The sequence below is a fragment of the Nerophis ophidion genome, linkage group LG15, assembly GCF_033978795.1.
Source record: "Nerophis ophidion isolate RoL-2023_Sa linkage group LG15, RoL_Noph_v1.0, whole genome shotgun sequence".
NCBI lineage: Eukaryota > Metazoa > Chordata > Actinopteri > Syngnathiformes > Syngnathidae > Nerophis > Nerophis ophidion.
Genome location: NC_084625.1, coordinates 34,877,148 through 34,889,661, shown reverse-complemented (window position 1 = coordinate 34,889,661; position 12,514 = coordinate 34,877,148). Strand labels below are relative to the sequence as shown.

Genomic DNA, 12,514 nt, shown 5'->3' with positions numbered 1-12,514 from the left:
CATCACAGGAAAATGGACGATGGATTTAAAGATAGCGAAAATCAGGCACTTTAAAGCCTTTTTGCGGGATATTCCATGATGGGTAAAATAAAAAAAAATAATTTGAAAAATAAAATAAGCCACTGGGAACTGATTTTTATTGGTTTCAACCCTTCTGAAATTGTGATAATGTTCCCCTTTAAAACACCTCCTTGCACTGCACCCAATGACAATTACAGCTAGTGACTAAATGGTGAAAATATTGCTGCTCTTTGCAGGTTTCAGCCAGAGATTTCTCTTATGAGTTAGCAGTGTTATGTCTTGTGATCATGTTTTGTTTAGTTTTCTTCTGTTATGTTTAAGACTCCATTGCTTCCTGTTTTTGTGCATCCTTGTTTGTTTTAGTTTCTATGACGACTCCATTAGTTCCTGTTTTTGCGCTCCCTTGTTTGGTCACCATACCAACTCATTAGTTTCACCTACCTCATTTGTTTGGACTCACGCACCTGTTTTAATCAGGAGAGACTATTTAAGCCTGTTGATTTCAGTTAGTCTGCCTGGCGACATTGATGTCCATAGTTCATGCTGCTTTGCTCATGTCACAGTACGTGTTGTTTTTTTTATGTTCATAGTTTATGTTAAAGTATAAGTTTTGTTCCCTGCGTTAAGTTTTGTGCCTCTTCTATGAGCGCCTTTTTTTTGTAGCTTTTGAGTTAAAATTAAAATCATGCATTTACCTTCAAGCCATGTCCGGTCCAGTCCGTTTGCGTCACTGAAGAACAAATCTCGCAGCAAGCTGCGACCCCCCCCGTCTTGACAAGCAGTGGCAAAAAACAGAAGCTAAAAGGAGAAAAAGGGCTTTAGATTTGTGTCATGGGTAGAAACTCGACTGAGAAGTTAAAGTACCAATGATTGTCACATACACTGGTGAAATGTGTCCTCTGCATTTGACCCATCCACTTGTTCACCCCCTGGGAGGTGAGGGGAGCAGTGGGCAGAACCGTGGCCATGCCTGGGAATCATTTTCGGTGCTGAGTGTAATGGGTCCCATTTATATAGTCTTTGGTATGACTCGGCCGGAGTTTGAACTCACAACCTACCGATCTCAGGGCAGACACTCTAACCACAAGGCCACTGTGTAGGAATGTTTACGACCAGGCGGGACAGTGCGTGGCTTGTATTGTATTCACATTGTAACGGTGGAATGGTGTTTTTTTGGCAGGTATTTCGAATCAGTGCCTGGAGGCTGAAAAAGCTTATCAACACTAAGTTCAGGGACTTTTATTTAACATTGGACCAAGAGCTGAACCCTGAGGGACTCCACATGAAAAAGTACTTCAAATTGTTCATTGGGAGTACATATGATTGCTGATTTCATCAAGGTATCGATGGATGGCTGATTAGTGAAAATGTACGGGTGGATTATCACAGTTGGTATTTACTTGGAACATTTCATTTTATAATACACTTGAAAGAAAGTGACAGCATTTGATTTTGATTACATTTCCTTCCTGTACTTGATATAAGTAAGACTCTCAAGCTCAAACATTAATTGACAGTTTTAATCCATGATGAATAATGTAAGATTAGCGATTACAACAAGTGTGTGTTTTAGTTCCGATGCACATATTTCACCTCCCACATAACGCTGTGATCTTACACTTCTCTTTCATACTGAGTGTATCGCTACATTAAGACACACCTATAAAACACCAGGCTGAGAGGAATCTATCATAGCTCCATTAACACATCCGCTTCATTCTCCTTTCTTGGCCTTCCTCCCTTCATTAATCAATACACCAGCCCCCAAGGCTCCGCTCGACAGTCTAGCTCACGTTTGCTTTTGTGTCTGTGCAGGGTTATGCACAGTATGTTAACATGTGTGTGAGCCTGATGTAAATTTGTGAGTATTGTACTGTTTGCCTGTTTGGAGACTCTAGTTTGCTGGTGTCATGACAAAAATATGTTTTTAGGAAAAGAAAACATAATGCAATTAGGCCGGTTTTGGAAATAATCGTTAGAAATAATGTACTGGTAAAGAGAAATGTCCTGGATCAAACAATTTCTTAAATAGTTGTGCAGGCATTTTTAGTTTTAGTAAATGTGATTTCTGTATTACTTTAACACATTTCTTAAAAAAATTTAAATAAAAATACACAATCCACTATCAAAAAACATAGGATTGAGACTAAAGTATTAGGGATGTATTTATATGAAAATTTCATACCATGGTTATTTTTACCAAAATTACCACGGTTATCATTATGACGGTATTGCTAAATGTGCTCAAAATTACCAAGTTGTTGTTTTTTCTTATTTCAAATAAATGTATACCCACTATTTTCCATGTTTTGTCTTTTATGCTTAACATATTTTGTCTTAGTCTCAGCCATTAAAGCAAATAAAATACTAAGCTTTTATTGTTTTAAATATTGTTTTTTACTGTAGCACTTTAATATTTTATTACTGTTTGTTACATCTGTCAGACATTGTGTCCTACTCTGTTGAAAGCACCCTAAAAACACCTCCGTCTCTTTTCCTGAGTATATAAGAGAGAGCAGTGTGCACAATTGAATACCTTATTAGATTGCGGTATGTGCTTTCTCAATGGGGAAAGTGTCATGATCAGTGGCCTGGATAATGTTTTGATATTTTCTGTTAGTTTTGGACTCCCTCAGTTCCTGTTTTGTGTACCCTTGAGTTTGTTTTGGTTGCCATGGTTGCTTATTGTTTTCACCTGCCTATGATTGGTGTTCCGGATGCTCACCTGTTCCCCAAGCACTAATCATAGGCTCTATTTAAGCTTGCCTTTGCCGGTCAGTCGGCCTGTTTGCTTCATGCTCTCGTCACGTAAATTTCTCTTGTCTTCTAGCCTATGCTAAGTTTAGTTTCGAGTGTATTGGCACATGTTTCTTTCGACTTGTTTTCTGTTCTTAGTGGTGCATTTTTTTTTATTTTTGAGAATTAAATCATGTTCCTACCTGCAAGTCCTGTCCGGAATGGTTCCTTTGCATCCCGGGGGAACGAACTGCGCAGCAAACTGCAACCCTGTCGTGACAGAAAGAACCTAGCGTTCAGTTCTCTTGCAACGAGTAGATGGATGAAGGTACGTGGGAGGTGTTGCGAACTATGGAAGTGGAGAAGCTCCGTCATTCCCCCATGGAACGCCAGGACCTAATGTGGGGTCCTAACGGCACGCTGATCCCGATCAGTTCCGTATGGCCCGGGGACTTTGCCGCACTACCACGGTACCGGGCGCGCCGGCAAAGACAAAAACCGTCAAGGAAGGCCTCTCCTAGACGTCAGGACGCGTCACCCCCCCCCCAAGCTCCTCCTCTTCTGGACCAAAGCAAGCTGCAGGCAGCCCAGTCGTCTTCCCCGATGACGTCACCTCGTCCACTTGTGCTGACGTCAGAGACGAATATATTTTTTTTAATTCTGTAAACTCTGTCAGTCGCTTCCAAAGGACTTTAAAACCACAATCAAACATTATCAGAACATTTTTTTGAAATTAAAATCTTGTCAGTCCCAGTCATCTTCCGATTTTCAAGCTCCGCCCCCCAAGAGTCAAGCCCGTCCACCACCACCGGTCCATCGGCTTGCAGAGCTGCAACCCCGGGTTTGGCCACCTCCACCAAGGTCATGGCTAACCTCAGCCCCGGTGGTCCTGAAGACGCCATCCTCTCCGCCATCTGAACCTGCTGCTCCAAGTCTAGCATCTGAACCTGCTGCTCCAAGGTTAGCATCTAAACCTGCTGCTCCAAGGCTAGCATCTGAACCTGCTGCTCCAAGGCTAGCATCTGAACTTGCTGCTCCAAGGCAACCACAAATCGCTGCACCTCGGCATGCATCAGTCGCTGTACCTCGGCAAGCACCAGTGGCTGCACCTCGGCAACCACCAGTTGCTGCACCTTGGCAAGCACCAGTCCCTGCACCTTGGCGAGCACCAGTCGCTGCACGTTAGCAAGCACCAGTCGCCGCACCTCCAAGGCAAGCACCAGTCGCCGCACCTCCAAGGCAAGCACCAGTCGCCGCACCTCCAAGGCAAGCACCAGTCACCGCACCTCCAAGGCAAGAACCTGTAAACACAGCTCCAAGGCAAGCACCTGTCGCCGCAGCTCCAAAGCGAACTCCAGTTTCTGTTCCTGCGTCGAGGCAAACACCAGTTCCTGTTCCTTTTCCTGCGTCGAGGCGAACCCCAGTTTCTGATCCTGTTCCTGCGTCGAGGCGAACTCCAGTTCCTGTTCCTGAGCCGAGACCCAGCTTCAGTTCATGTACCTGCGCCGAGATGAACTCCAGTTCCAGTTCCTGTACCTGGGCCGAGGTGAACTCCATTTCCAGTTCCTGTACCTTTGCCGAGGCGAACTCCAGTTCCAGTTACTGTACCTGCACCGAGGCGAACTCCAGTTCCAGTTCCTGTACCTGCACCGAGGCAAACTTCAGTTCTGGTTCCAGTTTCTGTACCTGCACCGAGGCAAGCTTCAGTTTCTGTTCCTACTCCACGGCTGCTTCCTTTGCCTGCCGCTCAAGCTCCTGAGGTGCCAAATTCCTCGTCTCCAGCGGGCCTTCCCACGGCCCCGCCACCCAACAAGGAGGGTGGCCCCTGCATGCGACCCTTTCGATGGCCAATACATGGACACCCCGGGCTCAGACAGCAGTAACACCCACTAATTGGGCGTAAGACTCTTAGGGTGCTGAACTTCTGGCGTCATTCACACCCTCCTCCTCGTCGGCCACAGATGTGGCCTTTCCGTGGTCGCCCGTCTCGCCAAGTGCAGAGGCGTTCAACATGTCGCCGCCACCTGATTCTCCCTCGCTGGTTGCGGAGACATTGGGTCTGGCAACCCACCGCCAAGTCCTCCCTCCGCTCTCCCATGCCTCTTGACCGTGCTTGGTTTTTTTTGGGACATCTGGAATCTGTCCTGAAGGGGTAGGGGGGGGGGGGCTGTCATGATCAGTGGCCCGGATCCTGTTTTGTTATTTTCTGTTAGTTTTGGACTCCCTCAGTTCATGCTTTGTGTAGCTTTGAGTTTGTTTTGTTTGCCATGGTTGCTTCTTGTTTTCACCTGCCTCTGATTCGTGTTTGGGACACTCACCTGTTCCCCGAGCACTAATCAGAGGCATTATTTAAGCCTGCCTTTGCCGGTTAGTCGACCTGGCTTCTTTATTTGCTTCATGCTCTCATCATGTAAATTTTGCTTGTCTCCTTGCCTATGCTAGGTTTAGTTTCGAGTGCGATTGGCATGTGTTTCTTTTGACTTGTTTTCTATTCTTGGTGGTGCTTTGATTTTCTTTGAGAATCAAATCATGTTCCTACCTGCAAGTCCTGTCGGGAATGGTCCGTTTGCATCCCGGTGGAACAAACTGTGCAGCAAGCTGCAACCCTGTCATGACAGAAAGATGTTACTGCCTCGTTTTCATGTTAGCATATAAGATAGCGAAGATGGTGCTAGTCAGTCCATGAGTTATCAAAGTGTATGTATTAATTTCAATTTTTGATAATTTTATTTAAAACGACTAACCATCAGGAGTTTGACTGTACTTATCATTGTTACAGTCTATCGTTACATCCCTGTGCAGTATAACAAAATATACGGTAGAGCTGCAACCATTTATTGATTAAATCAATTAGTACAAATATTCAATGTACAAACCCCGTTTCCATATGAGTTGGGAAATTGTGTTAGATGTAGTTATAAACGGATAACAATGATTTGCAAATCATTTTTAACCGATATTCCGTTGAATATGCTACAAAGACAACATATTTGATGTTCAAAATGATAAACATTTTTTTTTTTTTGCAAATAATCATTATCTTTGGAATTTGATGCCAGGAACATGTGACAAAGAAGTTGGGAAAGGTGGCAATAAATACTGATAAAGTTGAGGAATTCTCATCAAACACTTATTTGGAACATCCCACAGGTGTGCAGGCTAATTGGGAACAGGTGGGTGCCATGATTGGGTATAAAAGCAGCCTCCATTACATGCTAAGTAATTCACAAACAAGGATGGGGTGAGGGTCACCAATGTGTAAGCAAATTGTCTAACAGTTTTAGAACAACATTTCGCAACAAGCTATTGCAAGGAATTTAGGGATTTTACCATCTACGGTTCGTAAAATGATCAAAAGGTTCAGAGAATCTGGAGAAATCACTGCACGTTAGTGATGATATTACGGACCGTTGATCCCTAAGGCGGTACTGCATTAAAAATAGACATCAGTGTGTAAAGGATATCATCACATGGGCTCAGGAACACTTCAGAAAACCACTGTCAGTAACTACAGTTGGTTGCTACATCTGTAAATGCAAGTTAAAACTGCTATGCAAAGCAAAACCCATTTATCAACAACACCGAGGAACACCGCTGGCTTCGCTGGGCCCGAGCTCAACTAAGATGGACTAATGCAAAGTGGAAAAGTGTTCTGTGGTCTGAAGAGTCCACATTTCAAATTATATTTAGAAACTGTGGATGTGGTGTCCTCCGGAACAAAGAGGAAAATAACCATCCGGATTGTAATAGGCGCGAAGTTCAAAAGCCAGCATCTGTGATGGTATAGGGGTTTATTACCACAGTGTATATGTTTCTTTTTGTTTTTATTCATAGCTGTATGTAGAATTGGCTGGTTGTATCCGCTGCTTTAATGTCTTTAATGTCGTTTGTGTTCTTTGAAGTTTGATGTTTCCCTCTTACACACATGTAAGAGCGATGTGTACTATGGCTATGAGTTGTTGTTTTTTTCCCTTGGCCTCAGTCCGGACCACCTGTCCAGGGCCAAATCATTGTATTTCGTTTATATTTACATCGAACACAATTTCCTAACTTATATTGAAACGGGGTTTGTACATTTTTCTTTAATGAGTGTCCAAATCTGGACCGCATGGAGTGCCGAGACTTTAAATATGCAGATGTAGATTTTGCACAGCTGCTGCAATAGAGCACACTGTAGATTGCTAATGTGTGGGAGTTTTTATTTCTATTTTTATGTTTATTGTATTAATATACACATGTTGAAAATGCAATTTCTATGTTGATGCATATATTAGAAATGTACACATGTTTATGGCAAGCAGACAAATTGTATTTTTTAACCATTTTCCCTAAAATACACATTAAGGCTATAAAGTGTGTTCTATCCCATTTATACGATTATTTTAACAAGCTAATTGATGGATTACTTGATTACAAACAGTGCATAGCTGCAGCCTTAAAATATAAATTTACTGTGTAACTCACAAAAAGCTAAAGAAAAAGAAAAACTGATGGCCAAGTTAGAGATGTATTATTTTTCCAGAAAATGTTGGCAATATTCCAACCTAATGGTGTCCAAAATTTGGAGCTTTGCTGTGAAAGAAAATACCTAGTATGGATTCTTACGTAATACAGTAACATAGCATTTTATTATTTAATTCAACGGCAAACACAGCATCTGTTTTTGAAAGTCTGTCATCCTGAACATCAACACGAGTACGTATGGCTGGGCGATATGGCCTTTTTTTAATATATCGATATATGTAGGCTATATCGCGATACACGATATATATCTCCATATTTTGCCTTAGCCTTGAATTAACACCTGATACATATAATCACAGCAGTATGATGAGTCTAAGTCGACATTAAAACATTGTTGTTCATACTGCATTAATATATGCCCATTTTAAACTTTCATGCACAGAGGGAAACCACAATTTAGTCAATTGACCAAAAGTGTATTTATTAAACAGTTATTAAGCAGTGGCACAAACATGTCTTTTCCAAAAAAGAAAGTGCAAGATTGTGAGAGACATTTTAAAACAAGCTATTAGTGCACTTTTGTGCATGATGTCACTAAGATGACATATCCAAAAAACACTAAGTTAAAGTGCACTTTTTGTACAGAACGCCACTACAATAGTTTAAAACTAAGAAAGTGCACTTTTGTGCATGAGTCTGTAGGCGTGTGGCACCGAATGGAGTTGTTGACATGCGGAGTAAGCACTCTTCTCTCGCAGGTGACATTTAGAATGATGCTACATATTAGCAGTAATGCTATTTTTGGGAGAAATGCTTTAGCACCACACTTGACAAATTACGGTTGTCTGTTCGACATTTTCCCACTTGAAGCCAAACCACCCTGCTGATTTTCTTGGGAATTAATTTTCCTTCATTTGTTACCAGATTCACACCTTCTTTCTCTCGTATTACCGCTAGCATCACAGCTAACGTAACCCATGCTGCGACCTCTCTGCTTCGCGAGGGCATGTACGTATGTGACATATGATGTGACAGTATGTGACCATTGGAAGAAGCTGCGCTTGTCTGTCTATGAGAAGGAGAGACAAGAAAGATTGAGAAGAGCCTGTAGTGTAATGACAGCAGCTAAAAGCAACTGCGTGAGAACGTATTCTCCAATATCACAATATCGTCATTTTCCATATCGCACAGAGACAAACCCGTGATATATCTGTCAAACTATGACTTGGACATGGATTGTTTCCTCGACGCACAGGGAAGTAAGCACGAGCGAGACGTGAATGTGAGTACATCTTTAAATTTATTTATACACTATAATACAAAACAGAGAAAACAAGGACGCGCTCAATGGCAGATAATAATCTAGGCTATGAAACACAAACGGGAAACAAAAACACTTGCTCGATGGCATGAATAATGGACATAAACAAAAGACTTAGCACAAAGGCAATTGACTATGAACTATAAACAAAAACTTACGTGACAAGGAACTGTGGACGAGGGCATGAAGGTAGTAACAGCATGGGTAGGGTGTGTGAAGATGCCATACTGAACACTTGGCAACTACCGGTTTAAATAATACCAATGATAATTACAAGCAGGTGTGAAAACTGAGGACAGGGGCGTGACATGACTGGTGAAAACTAATGAGTTGGCATGGAGACGAAAACAAACCAGGAAGTGATGAGACGGAACTTAATGTCCAAGAAACTAAACATAACCTGACCAAACATGGCAATAACCAAAACATAATCTTACAGGCGTGACAATATCGAGTCTATCGATATATCGCCCAGCCCTACGAGCACGTCATTTCTTTTTTGTCCTGTATTGCTGTGATAATTATTAACATTTCTAATGGACTCTAAATTCATTAAGCTGAATGTATTACCAAATTTCAATTAAATTATTTTTGTAGTTAGATTGCTATTCTGTACATATTGCATGTCTAAACATTTGGTTAAAAAAGCCTTCTTTTTGTTTTTCATTTTTGCCAATTTTACCGATTCTGTGAGGCAGACGTGCGGGCATTCGTTACAATTTTTTTAAGGAACAAACAGGCTATTACATTTATCCTCTCCTCCTTTTATTTTTAAATCCCCATTCTACTGTAAATTGAGATCCACTTGCGCAGTTACCTTTCATCAACCTGCTTGCCAAGCATATTCATGTACACCTAAAGATAGCCTCAGTTTTCCTCTGTCTCTTTGGTTTTAATCCACTCAACATGGTAAACACTAGCATGCTCCTTCTAGGGAAATAACAAAAAACAACGAGGACTGTTTTAAATGCAGGCAAATACTCCTTGGTTGCATCATGTAAATTTACCCGCGCTGTTTATTTTTATGTGGGGCTAATTGTCAGGCTGTGTATTATTAATGTGTTTTGAAAAACCTTAACCTTGGCGTTGTCTGCGTCGGAAGTAAGCAGCCAGTGAATGTCACCTGTCCATGTGGGAGCTCTGTTGCTGTTTGTTTGGAGATTAGTTTGCGCCAGCCACTCTCCCAACCCTCCCTCCCGCTTTCATTCCCATGGGAGTGCTTTTAATAGTAAGGAGGTGACAGTTTATCTCTCCACCCGGAGTTTGGAAGCTGCCCAGCTCCACACACTGTCTTGAAACTTTGCAGCAAACTGCCTGGTGTTGGACGCAAAAGCCACCTGCTGGTTTTGTTCGTATGGCATCATCCGAACAGGCAGAAATGGCCAAGGCTACAGCTTTTTTCATATTTCCACAAAGATGATTGTTCAGGGAGGGAATTTCGAGCATGGTCTAGTCGGGGGAAATGGAGCGCACAATAGTAGCGTTGGCAATGGTGCTGTGAGCGGATCATTCAAAGGTCACAAAGGAGGAAAAAACAGCTCATAAACAATTGAAAACAGAAGGTCATTGGAAAAAGTTTGTGGGCGAGGGAGAAAAGGTCATATTATGCTTATTTACAAGTTGATAGTTTAGAATAATTTTGAAAGACTATGATGGTTCCACCTCCTGTTTAGCTCCACTATTCTCAGAACCAAGATATTCTTGATAATTAAGATAAATTATTGAATCAACATGAAGTGCCATCTAGTTTCCGTTGTCTTGGACTTAAGCGCTTGGGGTCAAACAGTCATATTCTAGCAAGAAAAAAAGCAAGTGAGGAAAATTGTGCAAACAGGCACTCTTCTCACTTGTGGAAATTGTTCCAATAGGGTTTTGTAAAACTGTATTGCAGAGTTCATAAATGTAGTCCATCATAGGGATGCAATGAAAATGTCATATCATGGCTATCATGACCAAAATTATCTTTGCATCATAGCGGTATTGTTGAATGTGCTCAAATAGTACTTATGAACACTGAAATATTTTGACCAAGTTATTATTTTTTTAATTAACAAATACCTGGACACACGGTTAAAAAACACTATTTTACATATTTTATTTTTCTTAAGCTTCACTGATAGTACTTAATCTTTGTATTTCATCTGTTAAAATGGCTAATTTTCTATTGTTTTAAATAAATAAGTTTGCACTGTAGCAGTTTTTATTTATTTAAATGATAAGTGTGTAACAAGTAAAATACTTTTTATTTCTGGCGGTGGTTGTGGCGTCTTACTCTGTTCAGCTGTCCTTGAATACACCATAAATACACCTCTGTCTGATATAAAACGATAACTTTGTGTAAGAGAGCACAGCTTGTAGGTTTAATCTTCCCAAGTGCATAGTTTAGTTGCTCATACAGTAATGTGTTTTTACAAGTTTGGATTGGGTTATGTTGTTTTTTAATAGGGAAGATATTATTGTCTCTTGTTTGCATTTAAGCTAGCGAGCAGTCCGTGAGTTTGTTGAAGTGCGGTTATCAATCATAGTTTTTCAATAATTTATATTTTTAAAACGCTAAAATTAACTGTTGAGAGTTTTACCGGTTATAATTACTGGTTATACCTATGATCGATTATCAAATATTAAGTGAAGTGAAGTGAATTATATTTATATACACTGTAAAAAAACGGTAATCTATTGGCAGCTACGGTTGCCAAACGAAAACCATAAAATTTAAGTAAAACACTGTAAACCAATTAAGATCAAAAACATTATATTTACAGAAATTTTCATTAAACGTTTTGCGGAAAAATATCGAAATTTTACTAAATTGTTAAGATCAACCACATTTACTAAAGTGACGATGCAAACAGTTCCGCAGAAAAATACCTTTTTTCTACAGAGTTTTTCCAATTTATTACGATCAACCAACTTTAATGAAGTGACAATGCTGGCAGTTCTACAGAAAAATACCATTATTTTATAGATTTTTTCTGAATTATTAAGATCAGGGGTCTCACACTCAGTTTACCGGGGGCCACTGTATGTAGAAACTACATGAAAAGTGGATTCACCTTCTTTGAATGACTATATCGACTTAGCAACATACTTTCCAATCTTCACGAGAGACTTCCTGTGACTCTCGCGAAGGGTTGTTCTGATATCGACGGGACAAGTATTTTTAAGGAGTTGTATCTCGTTGTATCAGCTCTTTTACCAGACAATTCAGCGAGTCGTGCAAAACTTTGATTGAAATACTATACTGGCTGAAAGACATACTTGATCAACAGCCATACAGATCACACTGACGGTGGCAGTACAAACAAATTTAACACTGCTACAAATATGCGCCACATTGTGAACCCACATCAAAAAAGAATGCCAAACACATTTTGGGAGAACATCTTCACCGTAATACAAAATAAACACAAAAAAACAAATACCCAGAATGCCAAGCAGCGCTACTCTTCCGGGCTACACCCCCGCCAACACCCCACATCACCGCCCCCTCCGTGCGTCGGTTGAGGAGGGCGGATTTGGTGGTTGTGGGGGTGCAGCAATACCATAACAATGCAATCCAATTCCAAAACCAAACCTGAGCCAGCAACACTCAGAACTGCAATAACTAGAGCAATTGAGAGGAGACACAAACACGACACAGAACGAACCAAAAGTAGTGAAACAAAAATGAATATTATCAACAACAGTATCAATATTAGTTATAATTTCAGCATAGCAGTGATTAAAAATCCCTCATTAGACATTTATAAAAAAAAAAAGAACAGTGTCACAGTGGCTTACACTTGCATCGCATCTCATAAGCTTGACAACACACTGTGTCCAATGTTTTCACAAAGATAAAATAAGTCATATTTTTGATTCGTGTAATAGTTAAAACAAATTTACATTATTGCAATCAGTTGATAAAACATTGTCCTTTACAATTATAAAAGCTTTTTAAAAAAAATCTACTACTCTGCTAGCATGTCAGCA

At 40.7% G+C, this 12,514-nt stretch overlaps 1 protein-coding gene and 1 long non-coding RNA gene across 2 annotated transcripts in view; one reads left to right on the top strand and one right to left on the bottom strand.

Moving 5' to 3' along the window:
* The window catches only part of LOC133569611 (uncharacterized), a 45,617-nt gene extending 35,890 nt beyond the window's left edge, over nucleotides 1-9,727 (bottom strand). The window contains exons 1-4 of the long non-coding RNA XR_009809836.1: nucleotides 9,622-9,727; nucleotides 5,297-5,363; nucleotides 2,961-3,027; nucleotides 717-819 (exon numbers count right to left, since the gene is read on the bottom strand). This is a non-coding gene — a long non-coding RNA (uncharacterized LOC133569611). The remainder of the gene's footprint in view (nucleotides 1-716; nucleotides 820-2,960; nucleotides 3,028-5,296; nucleotides 5,364-9,621) is intronic.
* The window catches only part of dok6 (docking protein 6), a 138,872-nt gene that overhangs the window by 37,115 nt on the left and 89,243 nt on the right, over nucleotides 1-12,514 (top strand). The gene's annotated exons all lie outside the window — the stretch shown is intronic.